Source organism: Hypanus sabinus, unplaced genomic scaffold (genome assembly GCF_030144855.1).
Source record: "Hypanus sabinus isolate sHypSab1 unplaced genomic scaffold, sHypSab1.hap1 scaffold_688, whole genome shotgun sequence".
In the NCBI taxonomy this organism is placed as follows: domain Eukaryota; kingdom Metazoa; phylum Chordata; class Chondrichthyes; order Myliobatiformes; family Dasyatidae; genus Hypanus; species Hypanus sabinus.
Genome location: NW_026781541.1, coordinates 102,527 through 121,824, shown reverse-complemented (window position 1 = coordinate 121,824; position 19,298 = coordinate 102,527). Strand labels below are relative to the sequence as shown.

General features: G+C 44.8%; 1 pseudogene; it reads left to right on the top strand.

Moving 5' to 3' along the window:
- The window catches only part of LOC132389868 (zinc finger protein 850-like), a 63,424-nt pseudogene that overhangs the window by 10,329 nt on the left and 33,797 nt on the right, over positions 1–19,298 (top strand).

Sequence of the window (19,298 nt, the reverse complement as noted above, 5' to 3'; positions counted from 1 at the left end):
AGAATGTAAATACTCCGAAATTATCATGTCGTGACCTTGTTTGAACTCTCTCAAATTGGGGAAGTGAGACAAAGTGCCTTTCTGTAAATCTCTGGCAAGCACTGTCAACTTGCGCTCGAATGCAAAAACATCCTCCAACATGTGCAGGGCTGTACGTCCTTACCCCTGAAGAGCTGTGTTCAGCGTGTTCAGGTGCGCTGTCATGTCTACCATGAAGTGTAGCTTTTCCAGCCACTCTGGCTGTTCCAGCTCAGGAAAGGTGAGCCCTTTGCTGCCCAGGAAAGTTTTCACTTCTTCCAGACACGCGACAAAGCGTTTCAGCACCTTCCGTCTGGACAGCCAGCGATGAAAACACGTTGTAGCGGTGTCAGTAAACTGCAGTCAAAGATAGCTTTATTCGAACTAAACAGCCTTGCTTTTAAGCCTCCCTCAACCCAGCCCCCATGGACGCAGATGCTGCAAAAGACGCGTACTCACAAACCCCCGTAGGCTATCTCCCTTCGCCGGAATGCTGGCTAATTGTGAGCCGTTTCGGATGTGGCAGGAAATGTGTCGCCACACTTAGATTGTACAAGATCACCATAATCTTCAAATTTAGAATTACATTTCAAAAGCTAACAAACTAACATAAAATACATTTTAATTAAATACTGACCAATTATTTCCCAAAGCCACAGGGAGCCGCAGCACAGAGGTGAAAGAGCCACAAATGGCTCGGGAGCCGCAGGTTGCCGACCCCCGGGCTAGAGGAATGCTGAAGAAAGCCGAACACAAATCAATCACTGAAAAGTAACTTGCTTCTGGTAGGACATTAGTCAAAAGCGTGTGTGGGTTGGGGACTACCGCTGGCCACTCCTCTACCACATCATTTACCGCTCGCAAATCATGCACCAATCTCCACTTAGATTTATCTGCTTTTAAGACCGGCAGCAACGGGGTATTACATGGACTCTTTGTTCTTTTAAGCACCCCTAATTTAAGCAATCCCTGCACTGTCGATGCTATTTCCTCTTCTGCTTCTGGTCTTAGTGGGTATTGTGGTCTCCTGTGTGGAATTGCTCCTTTTTTCAGCCTTATTTCCACCGGATGAGCTGTTCCCTACGTCCTTGTCAGGCTGTGACCACAGAATAGACGGCAGCTCATCTAACCTTTTATCTTTCTGCTGGCCTCTTTCCTTTCCCAGCAAGGGCAGGTGTGGTTGGGGAGTTATTTCGACCTCTCTCACTGTCCCTACCATATCTACACTTACCATTATTTTACTGCAATTGTTGTCTTCTGATACCCACACCTCGGGCATGATTTTCCTCCACACTGTTACGGTTTCAGCACTCTTAACTAAGGGTCCTAAGTCTTTAGACTGATATCCCTTGTTTACCAACAACGTTATGTGGGGCACAGCCTCCGGTATCCTGTACCATTTTTCTAAAAAGGTGTTCCACTTAACTTGTAAAGCTGCCCCTTGCTTTCCAATTATCACAGCCTCCCCTTCCAGGTGCTGTTGGGTACATGCCTCCAGGTGCCATCTCTCCTCTAACTCCCTGTTCTGAGTCTCGTCAAAAATCACTGTACAATGTCGCTCCGATTTGGACGTGACAGCCCTGGGTAATATAGCCTGCACGCCCTTTTTCCATTTTTCCCAGATTTCCTGAATCTGATCTGCGATGTCTCCTATCCAAAAGACATTAGCCTTCTTGTCGTCTTGCACTATCAATTGAGCCACTGCTCTTTCCACATTCAGCCCATTTCTGGTACATTCTAATTTTAATTCCAATTTCAATAAGGCATCTCTGCCTAACAAATTAATCGGAGTTCCTTTAAAAACTAGCACCGGCAAAACAATTTCTTTATTTCCTATTCTCAACCGCACTGGAGCCGTGCACTGTGTCAACTGTGTTTTCCCGGAGAACCCTACCATCTTAATAAAAACTAATTTCCTTTCCCTGCCCGTTCAGCCCTTCGTTTCGTACGAAGCGGTACCCACAGTGATTTACCAACACCACGTGGACTTTTTCTTAACGTCTTTTTAAATTATTTGTACTTACCCTCACTGCAGTGTTCTTGATCAATCCTTTAAGCCTCCTCTGTTAAATCCCAATTCTGGCAGATTCCTGCGGCAGTGGTTCCACACTTCAGAGACTCCAAGACCTCCCCAAAACCGACAGAATTCTTAGTCTAAATTGTCGCAGAAAGCGCTTACCATTTGTTTGGGTGCACCCTTAATTCTGTTAGCCTTGTGGGGTCCCGGAGGACTGGGAAGCATCCCCAATCTGCCGTTTCCTTTCCGCGGGTCTCTTTCCGGTCCTGTTCATGACGCCAATTGTGTTGTGGTTTTTCATGCCTCACAAATGACCAAGAGACGCAGAAGATTCTTCAAGAAGAAACTTTAATTTGCAAATCAAAGCTGAGACAGTCATTGAGCTAGTCGCTGATTGCACCCAACCACCTCCCCCCCCCCCCCCCCCCCCGATCCTCGGACACAGCATTTTTTATAGTACTTGTCCAGTTGTATTAGCATATGTAATCGATCTATAGTTGCGTATCACACGTACTACAGGTACATCTTGCCACCATTGTTTCTACCAATTGATTTAATCATGTTCTAATCTTCATCTCTCAGCTACCCCTCATTAACACACCTTTGTCTTTTACATTCCTAAGGTTTCATTCTACTAAATTGGGTTCATGCTTAGCAAAATAGCAAGCTTCAAAGCTTGACCAAACTAATCTACATCTCACAGCTACCCCTCATTAAGACACCTTTGTCTTCTACATTCCTAAGATTTCATTCTCAGTACATGCATAGCAAATAGCAAGTCAAAGCTGACTGCATAGTTTTGGTCCAGCAAAATTTATACTCCAATATTTAATACTCCAATAAACGTCAAGAAAGACTATTTGTGTGAGAGTGTTTCAGTTACTGTGGGGCGAAGAACCCATGCTGCTCAGCAGGAAGAGGGAATAATACCAATGGAGAGAGTAAACTGAGCCAAGGCACAGATTGGAGACGGCAGAAATGCCCCATTCTTATAGAGACAGGAAGAGCATCAGAGAATTGATGGTCATTCCAGATACCAGCACTCTGCCCAGTCAGGAAATAATTTCTCTGTCCAGCTTGGGTAGAACCTCACTGTAACAGTGTGATACCAGATCAAACCTTGACAACTCAAGTAATCTCAACTGAAATGTTGTCCTAAACCCACTGATGGATTTTGTAAATCTTTTTACAGGTTAAAAATGAGAAGGAATTAGTCTCCAGGAAGCTCAAGCATGGCACAACAGTTTTGATGTCTCTGTCTAGATGTTTAAAAAGTGGAGCAAGGGAACCAATTGACCATCCTTCCTGTTCAGACTGTGGGGAGGGATTCACTCGGGCATTAGACCAACTGGCACGCCTGTAATTTACACAGGAGAAAGACCGTTCACCTGCTCAGACAGTGGGAATTGATTCACTCAGTTATCACAATTGAATGTACATCAGCAAGTTCACACTGGGCAAGGCCATTCATCTGTTCTGTGTGTGAGAAGGGGTTCAGACAGTCTTCTCACCTGTGAACACACCAATCAGTTCACACCACACCGGGCAGAGGCTGGTCATCTGCTGAAATTCTGGGAAAGGATTCACTCAGTCATCTGACCTAATGGCTCACCAGCGAGTTCACACTGGGGAGAAGCCATTCACCTGTTCAGTCTGTGGAAAGGGATTCACTCAGTCATCCCACCTACTGGAACATCAGCAAGTTCACACTGGGGAGAAGCCGTTCACCTGCTCAGTCTGTGGGAAGAGATTCACTAATTTATCCAGCCTACAGAGACATCAGCGAGTTCACACTGGGGAGAAACTGTTAACCTGCTCAGTCTGTGGGCAGAGATTCACTAATTTATTCAGCCTACAGACACATCAGCGAGTTCACACTGGGGAGAAGCCATTCACCTGCTCAGAATGTGGGAAGGGATTCACTCGGTTATCTACCCTACTGGTACATCAGCGAGTTCACACTGGGGAGAAGCCATTCACCTGCTCAGTCTGTGGGAAAGGATTCACTCAGTCATCTCACCTACAGAGACATCAGCGAGATCACTCTGGGGAGAAGCCGTTCAACTGCTCAGTCTGTGGGAAAGGATTCAGTCAGTCATCTACCCTACTGGTACATCAGCGAGTTCACACTGGGGAGAAGCCGTTCACCTGCTCAGAATGTGGGAAGAGCTTCACTCATTTATCCAACTTATGGAACCATCAGCAAGTTCACACTGGGGAGAGGCCGTTCAACTGCTCAGTCTGTGGGCAGAGATTCACTAATTTATTCAGCCTACAGAGACATCAGCGAGTTCACACAGGGGAGAAGCCATTCACCTGCTCAGAATGTGGGAAAGGATTCACTCGGTCATCCACCCTACAGGGACACCAGCGAGTTCACACTGGGGAGAGGCCGTTCACCTGCTCAGAATGTGGGAAGAGATTCACTCGGTCATCTGACTTACGGAGTCACCAGCGAGTTCACACTGGGGAGAAGCCGTTCACCTGCTCAGTCTGTGAGAAGGGATTCAACCAGTTAGGTAACCTACAGAGACACCAGCGAGTTCACACTGGGGAGAGGCCATTCACCTGCTTAGTCTGTGGGAAGAGCTTCACTCATTTATCCAACCTATGGAATCATCAGCGAGTTCACATTGGGGAGAGGCCATTCACCTGCTCAGTCTGTGGGAAAGGATTCACTCAGTCATCTACCCTACTGGTACATCAGCGAGTTCACACTGGGGAGAGGCCGTTCACCTGCTCAGTCTGTGGGAAGGGATTCACTCAGTCATCTACCCTACTGGCACATCAACGAGTTCACACTGGGGAGAGGCCTTTCACCTGCTCAGTCTGTGGGAAGGGATTCACTCGTTCATTCACCCTACAGAGTCATCAGCGAGTTCACACTGGGGAGAAGCCGTTCACCTGCTCAGTCTGTGGGAAAGGATTCACTCAGTCATCTACCCTACTGGCACATCAGCGAGTTCACACTGGGGAGAGGCCGTTCACCTGCTCAGTCTGTGGGAGGGGATTCACTCAGTCTTCTACCCTGCTGGCACACCAGCGAGTTCACACTAGAGAGAGGCCATTCACCTGCTGAGAATGTGGGAAAGGATTCACTCAGTCATCCCACCTACTGGCACACCTGTCAGCTCACAATGGGCAGTGGCCATTGTTTTGAATCCCTAGGTTTTGTTTGCTGTGGACTGTCATTTTAAGAGAGAGAGAGAGATTAAGAAGGCAAATGTGTCTGAAGCAGCTTGTTTACGTCGCTCGCAGCTTGTTTAGTTTTAACCGAGGACACAAACACTCAGAGTCAGACGGAGACGAAGGAGGATAAATGGAAGAATCGAAACCAGGGAACTAGTGGCCAAGGGTCACTGTTTGGAACTTTCCTTTGCCCACAAGGGTGGGCTAATTATCGATTCACCGTACTCAAATGTGTGGTTGTCACCTCATTTGATCCATAGCAGTGGATCTGATTTGGGATATCCTGTGGAGACCACTGATGTGTTAACCCTTGCCTGGCTGTGGTTTGGTAATTCATTTGAAGACGATACCCCTCAGGACAAGTCACTTCGGGTGATAATTGGTATGTGGATTTGGAAGGATGACAGATAAAATCTATAGCGACTGTTGGTCTCATTTTACCACCATAGAACCTGTGGAATACGACATAATTGCCTTCTCTCAACATTTATCCTGGATTACAAATATCTCTCTCATCACCTATGCTGTGGTTGAACTGAACTTTCATACTTTCCCATCTCAAGACTTCATGCCTTGTTTCCCCCTAGCTCAATAGTTTGGGAGTTATATTTATACACATAACACTCACGAGGAAATCTGCAGATGCTGGAAATTCAAACAACACACAGAAAATGCTGGTGGAACACAACAGGCCAGGCAGTATCTATAAGGAGAAGAACTGTCGACGTTTAAGGCTGAGACCCTTCATCAGGACTAACTGAAAGGAAAGATATTAAGAGATTTGAAAGTAGTGTGGGGAGGGTGAAATGCGAAATGATAGGAGACCGGAGGTGGTGGGATGAAGCTAAGAGCTGGAAAGATGATGGGCGAACGTGATACAGAGCTGGAGATGGGAAAGGATCATCGGACAGGAGGCCTCGGGAGAAAGAAAGGTGCAGGGGAAGCACCAGAGAGACATGGAAAACAGGCAAACAATTAAATATGTCAGTGATGGGGTAAGAAGGGGAAGAGGGGCATTAATGGAAGTTAGAAGTCAGTATTCATCCCATCAGGTTGGAGGCTACCCAGCCGGTATATAAAGTGTTGTTCCTCCAACCTGAGTTTGGATTAATTTTGACAGTAGAGGAGGCCATGGATAGACATATCAGAATGGGAATGGGACATGGAATTAATATGTGTGGCCACTGGGAGTAGTCTGTTGCTGCTGGTTCGTTTCTAAAGTGTTACGGTTTGTAACAAAATGGGGCCTGCATCTGGGATATGAACAAATTTAAGGATTAATTTAATATGGATTTCATTGGGGAAATCCCTTTTGATTAATTTGTGTGTGGAAAATCAGCAGCAATGGATGTTGATAGATATCTGGAAGTGTGAACCTCTCAGGCATTAGAGGACACCAGAAGGATTGAGTTGTTCAGTATTGCTAAAACGTTAATACTTGCTGAGGTGAAATTCACAATCAGGAGGGCACAGATGCAGAGGATAATAGCTGAACATTATGTATCTGAGGGTGTGTTTAAAGTGGAGGAGTTGGAGGTGTTTCCTGAAAGTAAACATCGTGAGCTTGAGCTCCAGGACAAGTGAGAAAAATTAAAGATGGAGGCTCTGGAAAGGCGGAAGCAGTTTCAGGCTGGAGAGGCAGAAAATCAGAAAGAAAATTCTCTTACAATGTGTAATTAAGAGGAAGGCTTAGCAAGCCTATTCTGCTTTGACAGTTGCTGAAGCAGCTTATTATTTATTTATTTATGCTGCCCCAATCATCGTCACTGGGCTATAAATGTGCAGGAGCTGTGTGTGGTTCAGTGCTTTGCTCAAGGACACACATGCTGCCTCGGCTGAGGCTCGAACTCATGACTTTCAGATCGCTAGTTCAACACCTTAACCACATGGTCACGCAGCACACATTATGACATAGTGAAACAGGCTGTGCTCAAACCTTACGAGTTGGTCCCAGAAGCAGACAGGCAAAAGTTTAGAAATTTGAAGAAATCTATGAACCAGACATACGGAATATGCTTATGAGAAATTTGTGTGTTTTGACCGCTGGTGCACATCTGAACATGTAAATGATGATTTTAACAGCTTCAAAGAGTTGGTTTTAATTGAAGAATTCAGAAGGTGCGTCTATGATGACATAAAGACGTATTTCGATGGAAATGATGAAACATTTTCATATGAGTTGAATTGTCTTTTCCTAAATCTTACTTATATTATCCTTAATTATTTGGATGGAGGTTTGGAGTTATTCGCACTATTGTATATGTACTTAACATTATTCAACGGCCCATGTTGGTTAGTGTTTTTTTTCTCTTTTTTTTCTGGGGTCTTTTTTTTTTTCTTTTTATTTCTTTGTTCATCAATGTTATGAGTTTGGGAGGTTATCTATTTTTATTATTATATATCTGAATGTCTATTTAAACTATTAATTATGTACTCTCAAACACTTTGTATTCATCTTTCATTTATGTTTGTTTAAAATTAATAAAAAGATTTTAAAAGAGAGCAAGAGAGAAGAATTGGTCAAAATTGATTTGAAAAGAACACAGGCAGGGATGAAAACAGAACAGCAATGGCTGGAATTTCTGGAAGCAATTCGGGAGGCACAGGGTATATACACATCACAAAGAGCAAGAAGTATTCTAAAGGTAAAGTGTCAAAACCGTGGCTGATAAAGAGAAACCAAAGAGAACGTAAAAACCAAGGAGAGGGCTCAGAGCAAAAATTATTAGGAAGTTAGAGAATTGGGAAGCTTTTAAAAACAAACAGAATGCAACTAAAATAATTAAGAAGGAAAAGATGGAATACATAGATGAGCTAGCCTGCAATATTAAAGAGGATACCAAATTTTTCTTCAGGTACATATATTGTAAAAGAGAGGCTGAAGTGGATATCGGACCACTGAAAAATGATGCTGGAGAGGTAGTAATGGGGTGTGGGTGCAAGGTGATGGCAGATGAACTGAATAAGTCTTGTACATCACTCTTATCTCTCGAAGACACTGGCAGGAATATGAAAGTCCCAGATGTTAGTGGTCAGAATGTGTAAAGTTACGTAACACGGGAGAAGGTTCTTTTGGGAAACAGAGATGGTCTGAAGGTAAATAGGTCACCTAGATCAAATAGTGTACACCCCAGAGATCTGAAAGAGGTGGCTGAAGTGATGTGCAGGCATTAGCAATGATCTTTTGAGAATCGTTAAGGAAATAAAATCCAAAGAAGATTTTTCCTTCACTGCTCCCCCTCTCCCAGTTTCACCCATCACCTACCACGTCTTCCACCCCTCCAACCCCCACATTGCTTCCTCTGACGTCTCATCTTTTTTGTTCCCAGTCCTGATGAACGGTCTCGGCCCGAAACGTCGACTGTTTACTATTTCCCATATATGCTGCCTGGCCTCCCAGGTTCCTCCAGCATTTTGTGTATGTGTTGCTTGGATTTCCAGCATCCACAGATTTTCTCCTGTTTTTGATAAAAGCAAAAGCAGGGTCACGTAATATAGCAAGAAAACAGTGGGAAGTGAGAGGATTGGAAATCTTTTACATAACCAACAGGAGACAACAAAAAAAAACACACTCACACTCACACACACAGGAGAGACATGATGAAAAATTAAGGTAAGTGAGCCAATAATATCAGGTATCAAAAGTTGTTCAGATATATAAAGAGTAAAAGAGAGGGAAGAGTTGATATTGTACCACTGGAAGATGATGCTGGCGTGTTAGTAATAGAGCAAAGAAATCGCGGCCGAATGTAATAAGTATTTTGTGTCAATCTTCACTGTGTAAGACACTTGCAGTATAATACTATAAGACATAGGAGCAGAATTAGGCCACTCAGCCCTATCGAGTCTGCTCCGCCGTTCTATCATGGCTGATCCCGGTTCTCACTCAACCCCATGCACCTGTCTCCTCGGCATATCCTGTAATGCCTCGACTGATCTGTAAACTATTAGCTTTTGCCTGAAATGTACCCACAGACTTGCCCCCCCGCCCCGCCATCTGTGTCACAGAATTCCGCAGATTTACTGCTCGCCTTAACTGCTCTATAAGGTTGCTCCTCCGCTTTCAGGCTGTGCCCTCTGTTATGGCTACCCCCACCATAGGAAAAGTCCTCTCCTCATCCACCCTATCTGGACTTTTCCACATTCGGTGGGTTTCAGTGAGATTCAAGATTCATGATGAGGTTTATTATCACCGGCATTTCGCGTGAAATTTGTTGACAGCAGCAGCAGTTCAATTCAATACATATTCTGACATAGATAATAATAATAATTAATTAATTAAAACAATAATCAACAAGTAAATCAATTATGTGTGACGAATAGATTATTAAAATGTGTAAAAACAGAAATACTGTATATTGAAGAGTGAACAAAGCTTTCAAAGTCCATTCAGGAATTGGATGGCAGAGGGGAAGAAGCTATTCCTGAATCACTGAGTGTGCGCCTTCAGGCTTCTGTATCTCCTACCTGATGGTAACAGTGAGAAAAGGGCATGTCCTGGGTGCTGGAGGTCCTTTATAATGGGCTCTGCCCTTCTGTGATACCGCTTCCTGAAGATGTCCTGGATACTTTGTAGTTTAGTACCCAAGATGGAGGTGACGAGATTTACAGCCTTCTGCAGCTTCTGAATACCCTCCACCCACATTTACTAAACATAAGTCAGTGCAGGAGTACAGGCCCAAAGCTGGGAAACGCTTCTCATGCTAAACCCCTTCATTCCCGAAATCGTCTTCTTGAAGATCTCTGGACTCTCTCCAATGACAACGCACATTTTCTAAGATAGAAGTCCCACATACTCTAACTAACGGAATGTTAGCCTTCATTGGTAGGGGGATTGAATTCAAGAGCAGGGAGGTAATGCTGCCACTATACAGGGTACTGGTGAGGCCGCACCTGGAGTATTGTGTGCAGTTCTGGTCTCCGTACACGAGGAAGGATATACAGTACTGGCTTTGGAGGCAATACAGAGAAGGTGAACCAGTTTGATTCCAGGGATGAGGGGGTTAACCTATGAGGAGAGATTGAGTCACCTGGGACTTTTCTCTCTGGGGTTCAGAAGAATGAAAGGGAATCTTATAGAAATACCTAGAATTTTGAAAGGGATAGATAAGATAGTAGGAAAGTTGTTTCCATTGGTAGATGAGACTAGAACTCGGGGACATTGCCTCAAGACTCCGGAGAGAGGATTTAGGACGGAGATGAGGGGAAACTGTTTTTCCCACAGAATGGTGAATCTGTGGACTTCTCTGTCCAGGGAAGCAGTTGAGGTTTCCTCACGAAGTATATTTAAGATACGGTTAGATAGGTTTTTGCAGAATAAGGTAATGAAGGGTTATAGGGAAAAGGCAGGTAGATGGACCTGAGTTTCCTGACAGATCAGCCATGATCTTATTGCATGGCGGGGCATACTCAGTGGGCCAATGGCCGACTCCTGCTCCCATTTCTTATGTTCTGACGTGCGGCCTGAGTAGTGTCTTGTAAAGTATCAGCATTATCTCCTTGCTAATATATTCTACTTCACTTTAAATAAAGCCAGCATTGTATTTGCCTTCTTTACCACAGACTCAACCCGGAAGTTAATCTTCTGGGAGTCTTGCCCAAGGTCCTGGTGGCGTAGTGACGTCAGCGCCGGACTCCGTAACGGAGGTCCCCGGGTTCGAATATAGTCGGGCCTCTCCCGAGTACGCTTTCCATCCGTGCCCGGTTGAGTGTTGAGCTCGCAATTCGATCTCATAAAATAAAGAAAAATACTGTGAAATGTCTATGTGAGGAGAAGCGCCCTACACAACCTTCCGATTCGCGCCTAGTAAGGCATGAAAATGCCCGACGCTGCCCTGAGTCAGTCCTGAGTCGAGGACATCATCATCATCATCATCACGCTTCCTTCTGTACTTCTGTGGCTTGAACCTTCACCCCAATCACATAACAGTTCACTATTGTTCCTTTTGCCGAAATGCACTACCGTACTTTTCCCAATACTGTATTCCATCTGCCACTTTCTTGATCGTTCTTCAAATTTGTCTATGTCCTGCTGCAATTGCATTGCTTCGTCAGCACTACCATCGCCTCCACCTACCTTTGTATCATCCACAAACCTTGTCACAAAGCCATCAGTTCCATTATCCAAATCATTGACAAACAATGTGAAAAGCAGCGGTCCGAATACTGACCCCTGAAGAGCACAAGTCACTGCTGGCCAACCAGAAAAGGCCCCTTTTATTCCCACTCGCTGCCTCTTGGCTGTCAGCCAATCCTCTATCCATGCCAGTATTACTTCTGACTTTTATCCTGTTAAGCAGTTTCATGTGTGACACCTTATCAGAAGCTTTCTGAAAATCCAAGTAAATGATATCCACTGCCTCTCGTTTGTCCATCCTGCTTATGACTTCCTCGAAGATCTGTAACAGACTTGTCAGGCAAGATTTCCCTGTATAGAACCAAGCTGGCTTTGACATTATATCATTAGTCTCCTAGTACACCAAAACCTCAACTGTTATCATGACTCCACACTTTCCCAGCCACTGAGGTTAGGCTAACTGGACTATAATTTGCTTTACTTTGCCTTCCTCCCTTCTCAAAGAGTGGATTGACATTTGCAATCTTCCTGTCCTCCGGGACCATGCCAGAATCAAGTGATTCTTGACGTGTCATGAACAATGCATCTGTTATCTCTCCAGCAACCTCTCTCAGGACTCTGGGATGTAGTCCATCTGGTCCAGGTGACTTATCCACTTCAAGAACCTGTGTTTGCCTCAAACGTTTTCCTTTGTAATAGCAATGGCACTCACTCCTGTTCCCTGACACTCATGGATCTCCGGCACACTGGTGGTGTCTTCCACAGACAAGACGGATGCAAAGTATCTATCAAGTTCATCTACCATCTCTTCCCCATTTGTACCCCATGAGCATCATTGTCCAGTGGTCCAATATCAACTCTCGCCTCCCTTTCGTATATTTTATAACTGGTTGATATTATTGTATAGTTTGCTGTCATATTTCACCTTTCGCCTTATAGCTTTTATTTTAAATTTGCCTGTCGTTGGATGTTAAAAGCTACCCAGTTATCCAACCTACTACTCACTTTTGCTACCTTATATGCTTTTATACAGTCCTTAACTTCCTTTGTCGGCCACGATAGCCCAGCCCCGCTGTTTGAGAACTACGTCTGTGGGACATATCTATCCTGCTCATTATGAACTATTCCCAGAAACGTCAGCCATTTCTGCTCTGACGTCATCTCCACCAGCATCCTCCAATCCACCTGGGGAATCACCTCTCTCACGCCTCTGTAATTCACTTTCATTCCATTGCGATACTACACATGTGACCTGTGCTTCTCCCTCACAAATTGCAGCAGGACTTCAATCATATTATGATCACTGCCTTCTAATGGTTCCTTTACATTAACCTGCCTAATAAGATCTGGGTTATTACACAACACCCAATCAAAGATCGCAGTTCCCCGAGTAGGCTCAACCATCAGCTGCTCTAAAAAGCCATTTCGTTTGCATTCAATACATCCCCTCTTTTGCGATCTCACGCCAATCTGACTTTCCCAATCCTCCTGCAGATTGAAGTCACCCACTACAGTTGTGTCATTAAATTTATTACATAAATGCCAAACATTCAGCAGTACCTGGGGCAGAAGTGAGGATACATGCTTTTACCAAGGAGAGAAGGTGTTTTTGAAGCTGAAAGGCCTGAAGATAGATAAGACACCGCAGAGTTCAGAAAGAGGTAGCTGAAGAGATTGTGAAGGCATTAGAGTCATAAAACACTACAACACAGGAAAATGCCATTCGGCCAGTCTAGTCCGTGCTAAAGCATTAATCTTCCGAGTTCCAACAATTTCCACCTGGACCATCGCCCTCCATATGCTTCTCATCCAGTGACCTAAGCAAACTTCTCTTAAAGATTACAATCGTCCCTGCCACTTGCTCAGCAGCTCGGTGCACACTCTCCCCGCCTCTGAATGAAGAAGTTCCCCCTTAGTTTTCTCTTCAAGTGATGAGTAATGATCTATCACAAATCACTAGATTTTGGAACGGTTCTGGTGGACCAGAAATTTGCAAATGTCACTCCACAATTTAAGAGGAAAATTATTGGACAGTTATTATTGTTGGACAGTTATTATTATTGGACAGTTAGTCTGACCTTAGTGGTCAGGAAGATGTTAGAGTGTACTAAGAGTGTGTTTTTTGGGTACTGTAATTGGGGAAACATGATGAAGTAGGCCAAAGTCAGCCGGATTCCTTCAAGGAAATCTTGACTGACAAATCTCTTGGAATACTTTGCAGAAATAACAGGAAAGATAGATAAAGCAGAGGCAGTGTATGTTGTTTGCTTGGATTTTCAGATGATCTTCAACAAGGTACCCCATGCAAGGCTTATTGAGAAAGTAAGGAGGCATGGGATCCAAGGGCACATTGCTTTGTGCATCCAGAACTGGCTTGCTCACAGAAGACAAAGAGTGGTTGTATACTGGTCATATTCTGCATGGAGGTCGGTGACCAGTGGTCTGCCTCAGGGATCGGTTCTGGGACCCCTACCCTTCGTGACTTTAATAAATGACCTGGATGAGGAAGTGGAGGTACGGGTTAGTAAATTTGCTGATGACACATATGTTGGGTTAGGTTGCAGGGGGATATTGATAGTCTGCAAACCTGGGCTGAGAAGCGGCAAATGGAGTTCAACCCAAAGAAGTGTGATGTGTTTCATTTGCTTCGGTCAAATATGATAGCATATAGTATTAATGGTAAGCCTCTTGGCAGTGTGGAGGAACAGAGGGATCTTGGGGACGGAGTCCATAGGACACTCAAAGCTGCTATGTAGGTTGACTCTGTGGTTAAGAAGCCATACTGTGCATTGGCCTTAATCATCCGCAGGCTTGAGTTTAAAAGCCGAGATGTAATGTTGCAGCTATATCGGACTTTGGTCAGACCCCACTTGGAGTACTGTGCTCAGTTCTGGTCGCCAAACTACAGGAAGGATGTGGAAGCCATAGAAAGGGTGCTGAGGAGATTTACGAGGATGTTGTTTGGATAGGGATAGGTTGAGTGAAATCGGTCTTTTCTCCTTGGAGTGATGGAAAATGAGAGGTGACCTGATAGAGGTGTTCAAGTAAATGAGAGACATTGATCGTGTGGATAGTTAGAGGCTTTTTTCCCCAGGGCTGAAATTGCTAGCATGAGAGGGCATAGTTTGATGATGCTTGGAAGTAGGTACGGAGGAGATGTCAGGGGTATGTTTTTTTTACATAGAGAGTGGTGAGTGGTTGGAATGGGCTGCCGGCAATGGTGGTAGGGGCGGACATGATAGGGTCTTTTAAGAGACTCCTGGATAGGTACACGGAGATTAGAAATACAGAGAACTGTAGGTAACCCTTGGCATTTCTAGAGCAAGGACATGTTCGGCATCGCTTTGTGAGCCAAAGGGCCTGTAACGTACCGCAGGTTTTCTATGTTTCTAAGGTGCTGCACGTGAGGCTGCTTAACAGGATCACAGCTCATGGAATTACAGGAAAGAAACTTGTACTGACAAGGGAGAAAGAGTCAGAATAATGTGGGCAATTCTGTTTTGCTGTCGGTAACAAATGCTGTTCTGTAGGGGTCAGTATTGAGACCGCATCATTTCATGTTAAATCTGAATGATATGGATGACGGAATTGATACCTTGGTGACGAACATTGCAGTTGATACAAAGATAGGTACGGGACAGGTAGTTTAGAGCAAAGCGGGAGTCTGCAGAAGGACTTTGATAGGCCTGAATAATGCCAGCAAAGTAGCAGTTGAAATACAGTGTATGCATGTCATGTACATTTGGTAAAACTAATTGGGCGTAGAAAAAAAATAAATGGGAGAAACTTGAAAAAATTAGATGTGCATAAGTGCTTGTGAGTCCTTGAGCAAGAGGCCCTAAAGGTTTGCTTGCAAATTGAGTTGATTAAGGATGACAACTGCAATGTTAGCAATATAAGAGCAGGGATGCGATACTATAGCTTTATAACGCATTGGGCAGATCACTGTTGGTGGATTATGAGCAGATTCCGACCTGTACTTACGATTTATTATCTGAGCAAAAGATGTGCTCGTATTGGAGTGGGTCTGCAGAAGTTTCAAGGAATGATTCCAGGAAGACCAAGAGTGGATGACCTGGATGAGGAAGTACGTGGGAAGGGATTCACTCAGTCATCCAACCTACAGAAATTTATCAATATCCACTGTTGCTGATTTCTACACACAAATAAATCAAAAGGGATATGCCCAATCAAATAGATGATTAATCGATCAATAGCCCCCAAAACAACACGTCCCAGCCGGACACATAACAGGTGACTTTACATCTCACAACAGTGGATTCAGTAATGAAACCCGTGATTAATGTTGTTGTCCCTCTGAAATCATAAGAAACGCACATTAAGGTGCAGTTAAGTGAGAGCGCATCCCCACAGGTGATGTCGCACAGACCCCCCTCGCGCCTGACGTCACGCATGGGCTTCCCACACCGGGATCTGCCCTTACGTGCACAGCGTCTTACGTCATCCATGCGCTGGTGTGCTCAGTCTTTATCAGTTTAATAGCTTGGCTAATAATCACGTGACCAGCCCTCCCCCACCGCTGTCAACAGAGGATTCAGGGGCTGCGCTATTCCCATTGGTGCAAAGCGATGTCAATCCCTTGTTACCACCAGTCGCAGAGGTGGACAAGTCGATGGGGCGTTACCCCCGCTGAGTTCGCCGCCCGCTCCGGCCACATCACAGCGGAGTAAATGTCCGTTTTTTGATTTATTTCCATTTCCCTCCAAGGGAAGTTGGGGCGTTTGTGAAGCGTCTCCTGCGGCCGGAGTCTGATGTGTCGCCGAGAGGTGGAGACCGCTCGGCCCGTCGGTCTGATGCCAGCTCCCTGGGGAGGGAGAGGAGGGATTTTATTGAAAGGAAAAAGATGGTGTGACAGGGAGCGGACAGAATGTTTGTCCCGGTGGATATCTGTGGAAATGTTTGAGCCCACGGTGGTGGTGAGCAGAGGAATTCACATGGGGGGGGCGGGGAACACCGACAGACGGTTCACCTGCAAGTGGGGCCAAAGACAGGGGTAGGAGGTGAGTGGTGGGGGCAACACGGGGCTGCGGAAGATGGACATTTTTTGCACAGAGGATTAAAAAAGTGATTGGAGAGTATTTGTATTAGAGAGTGCAATGAAGTTTCAACAGACTGATCCCTGAAATGGTTGTGTAATCATAAAAAGAAAGATCAAATGTGATAACCCTTTCATTTAGAGAATCGAGGACTGAGAGGTGAACACATTGCAATGCACATCATTACTGGTTGAAACAGGGATCCCAGTCTCTGAACAAGGGGGTGGATGCCTATATTTTATAATAAACCCCCTATTGGTTTACCTTTACCTCCTCTCCCAGTTTTATGCTTGCCCTGGTCCTTCACACCCCCTTACCTGCTTAAGATTCAGCTCATTAGCAACAGTCAGCAATTCATTCTTTTTGGCTTTTCCTAATGCCTCAGGGGTTGGCGATTCCAGAAATTTATAAATGTCCATTGCTGCTGATTTCCACACACAAATAAATTAAAAGGGATTTCCCCAATCAAATCAATAATTCATCGATAAATAGCCCCCAAATTTGTTACGAACCATAATGCTTTAGAAACAAGCCAGCAGCAATAGACTACACCTGGACTCTGGTTTTGATGTTAAATCTGTCTTTATTAGAATCTACTTGTAAAATTGCAACTTAAACAAGATAAACAGAAGTTAACGTTGTTAAGTTTATAAATGTGTGTAAATGTAACTCCCAAACTATTGAGCTTGGGGGAAACAAGGCTTACAGTCTTGAGATGATAAAGTATGAAAGTTCAGTTCAACTACAGATTAGGCGATGAGAGAGGGCGATGAGAGAGGGAGGGAGAGAGGGAGAGAGGGAGAGAGGGAGAGAGGGAGAGAGGGAGAGAGGGAGAGAGGGAGAGAGAGAGAGAGAGAGAGAGAGAGAGAGAGAGAGAGAGAGAGAGAGAGAGAGAGAGAGAGAGAGAGAGAGAGAGAGAGAGAGAGAGAGAGAGAGAGAATGAATGAGAATGAGAATGAGAATCCAGGGTAAATGGCGAGAGAAGGCAAATATGTACAATTGCACAGGTTCCACGGTGGTAAAACGAGAGAACAGTCGCTGGAGATTTTATCCGTCATCGTTCGAAATCCACATACAAATTATCATCGAAACTTGTCACAAGGGGTATCATCTTCAACTGAACTACCACACCACAGCCAGGCAAGGGTTAACACATAAGTGGTCTCCACAGGATACCCCAAATCCGATCCACTGTTAAGGATCAAACGAGGTGACAACCACACATTCGATGTACGGCGAATCGATAATTAACCCACCCTTGTGGGCATAGGAAGGTTCCAACGAGTGACCCTTGGCCACTAGTTCCCTGGTTTCGATTCTTCCATTTTTCCTCCTTCCTCTCTGTCTAACTCTGAGTGTCTGTGTCCTCGGTTAAAACTAAACAAGCTGCGAGCGATGTAAACAAGCTGCAAGTCAGACTGAGTCGGCATCCTAATCTCTGTCTCTCTCTCTTAAAATGACAGTCCACAGCAAACAAAACTCAGGGATTCATAATAACAAGTGTTGTTATGAATTTCACACCACCAGTGTGACAGAGATCCGTGAGTGTCAGGGAACAGGAGTGAGTGCCTTTGCTATTACAAAGGAAAACGTGCTAGGCAAACGCAGGTTCTTAAAGTGGATAAGTCACCTGAACCAGGTGGACTACATCCCAGAGTCCTGAGAGAGGCGGCTGGAGAGATAACAGATGCATTGGTCATGACACGTCAAGAATCACTTGATTCTGGCATGGTCCCTGAGGACAGGAAGATTGCAAATGTCAATCCACTCTTTGAGAAGGGAGGAGGGCAAAGTAAAGCAAATTATAGTCCAGTTAGCCTAACCTCAGTGGCTGGGAAAGTGTGGAGTCATGATAACAGTTGAGGTTTTGGTGTACTAGGAGACTAATGATATAATGTCAAAGCCAGCTTGGTTCTGTACAGGGAAATCTTGCCTGACAAGTCTGTTACAGATCTTCGAGGAAGTCATAAGCAGGATGGACAAACGAGAGACAGTGGATGTCATTTACTTGGATTTTCAGAAAGCTTCTGATAGGGTGTCACACATGAAACTGCTTAACAGGATAAAAGTCAGAAGTAATACTGGCATGGATAGAGGAATGGCTGACAGCCAAGAGGCAGCGAGTGGGAATAAAAGGGGCCTTTTCTGGTTGGCCAGCAGTAACGTGGTCTTCAGGGGTCAGTATTCGGACCGCTACTTTTCACATTGTTTGTCAATGATTTGGATAATTGAACTGATGGCTTTGTGACAAGGTTTGTGGATGATACAAAGTTAGGTGGAGGCAATGGTAGTGCTGAGGGTGCAATACGATTGCAGCAGGACACAAGTTTGAAGAAAGTGGCAGATGGAATACAATATTGGGAAAAGTACGATAGTGCATTTCGGCAAAAGGAACAATAGTGAACTGCTATCTGATTGGGGAGAATGTTCAAGCCACAGATCTACAGAAGGAAATGTGATGATGATGTCGTCAACTCAGGACTGACTCAGGGCAGTGTCGGGCATTTTCATGCCTTACAAGGCGCGGATCGGAAGGTTGTGTGGGGCGCTTCTCCTCACACAGACATTTCACAGTATCTTTATGAGGTCGAATTGCGAGCTCAACACTCAACCGGGCACGGATGGAAAGCGTACTCGGGAGAGGACCGACTGTATTCGAACCCGGGAACCTCCGTTACGGAGTCCGGCGCTGACGTCACTACGACACCAGGACCTTGGGCAAGACTCCCAGAAGATTAACTTCCGGGTTGAGTCTGTGGTAAAGAAGGCAAATACAATGCTGGCTTTATTTAAAGTGAAGTAGAATATATTAGCAAGGAGATAATGCTGATACTTTACAAGACACTACTCAGGCCGCACGTCAGAACATAAGAAATGGGAGCAGGAGTCGGCCATTGGCCCATTGAGTATGTCCCGCCATGCAATAAGAGCATGGCTGATC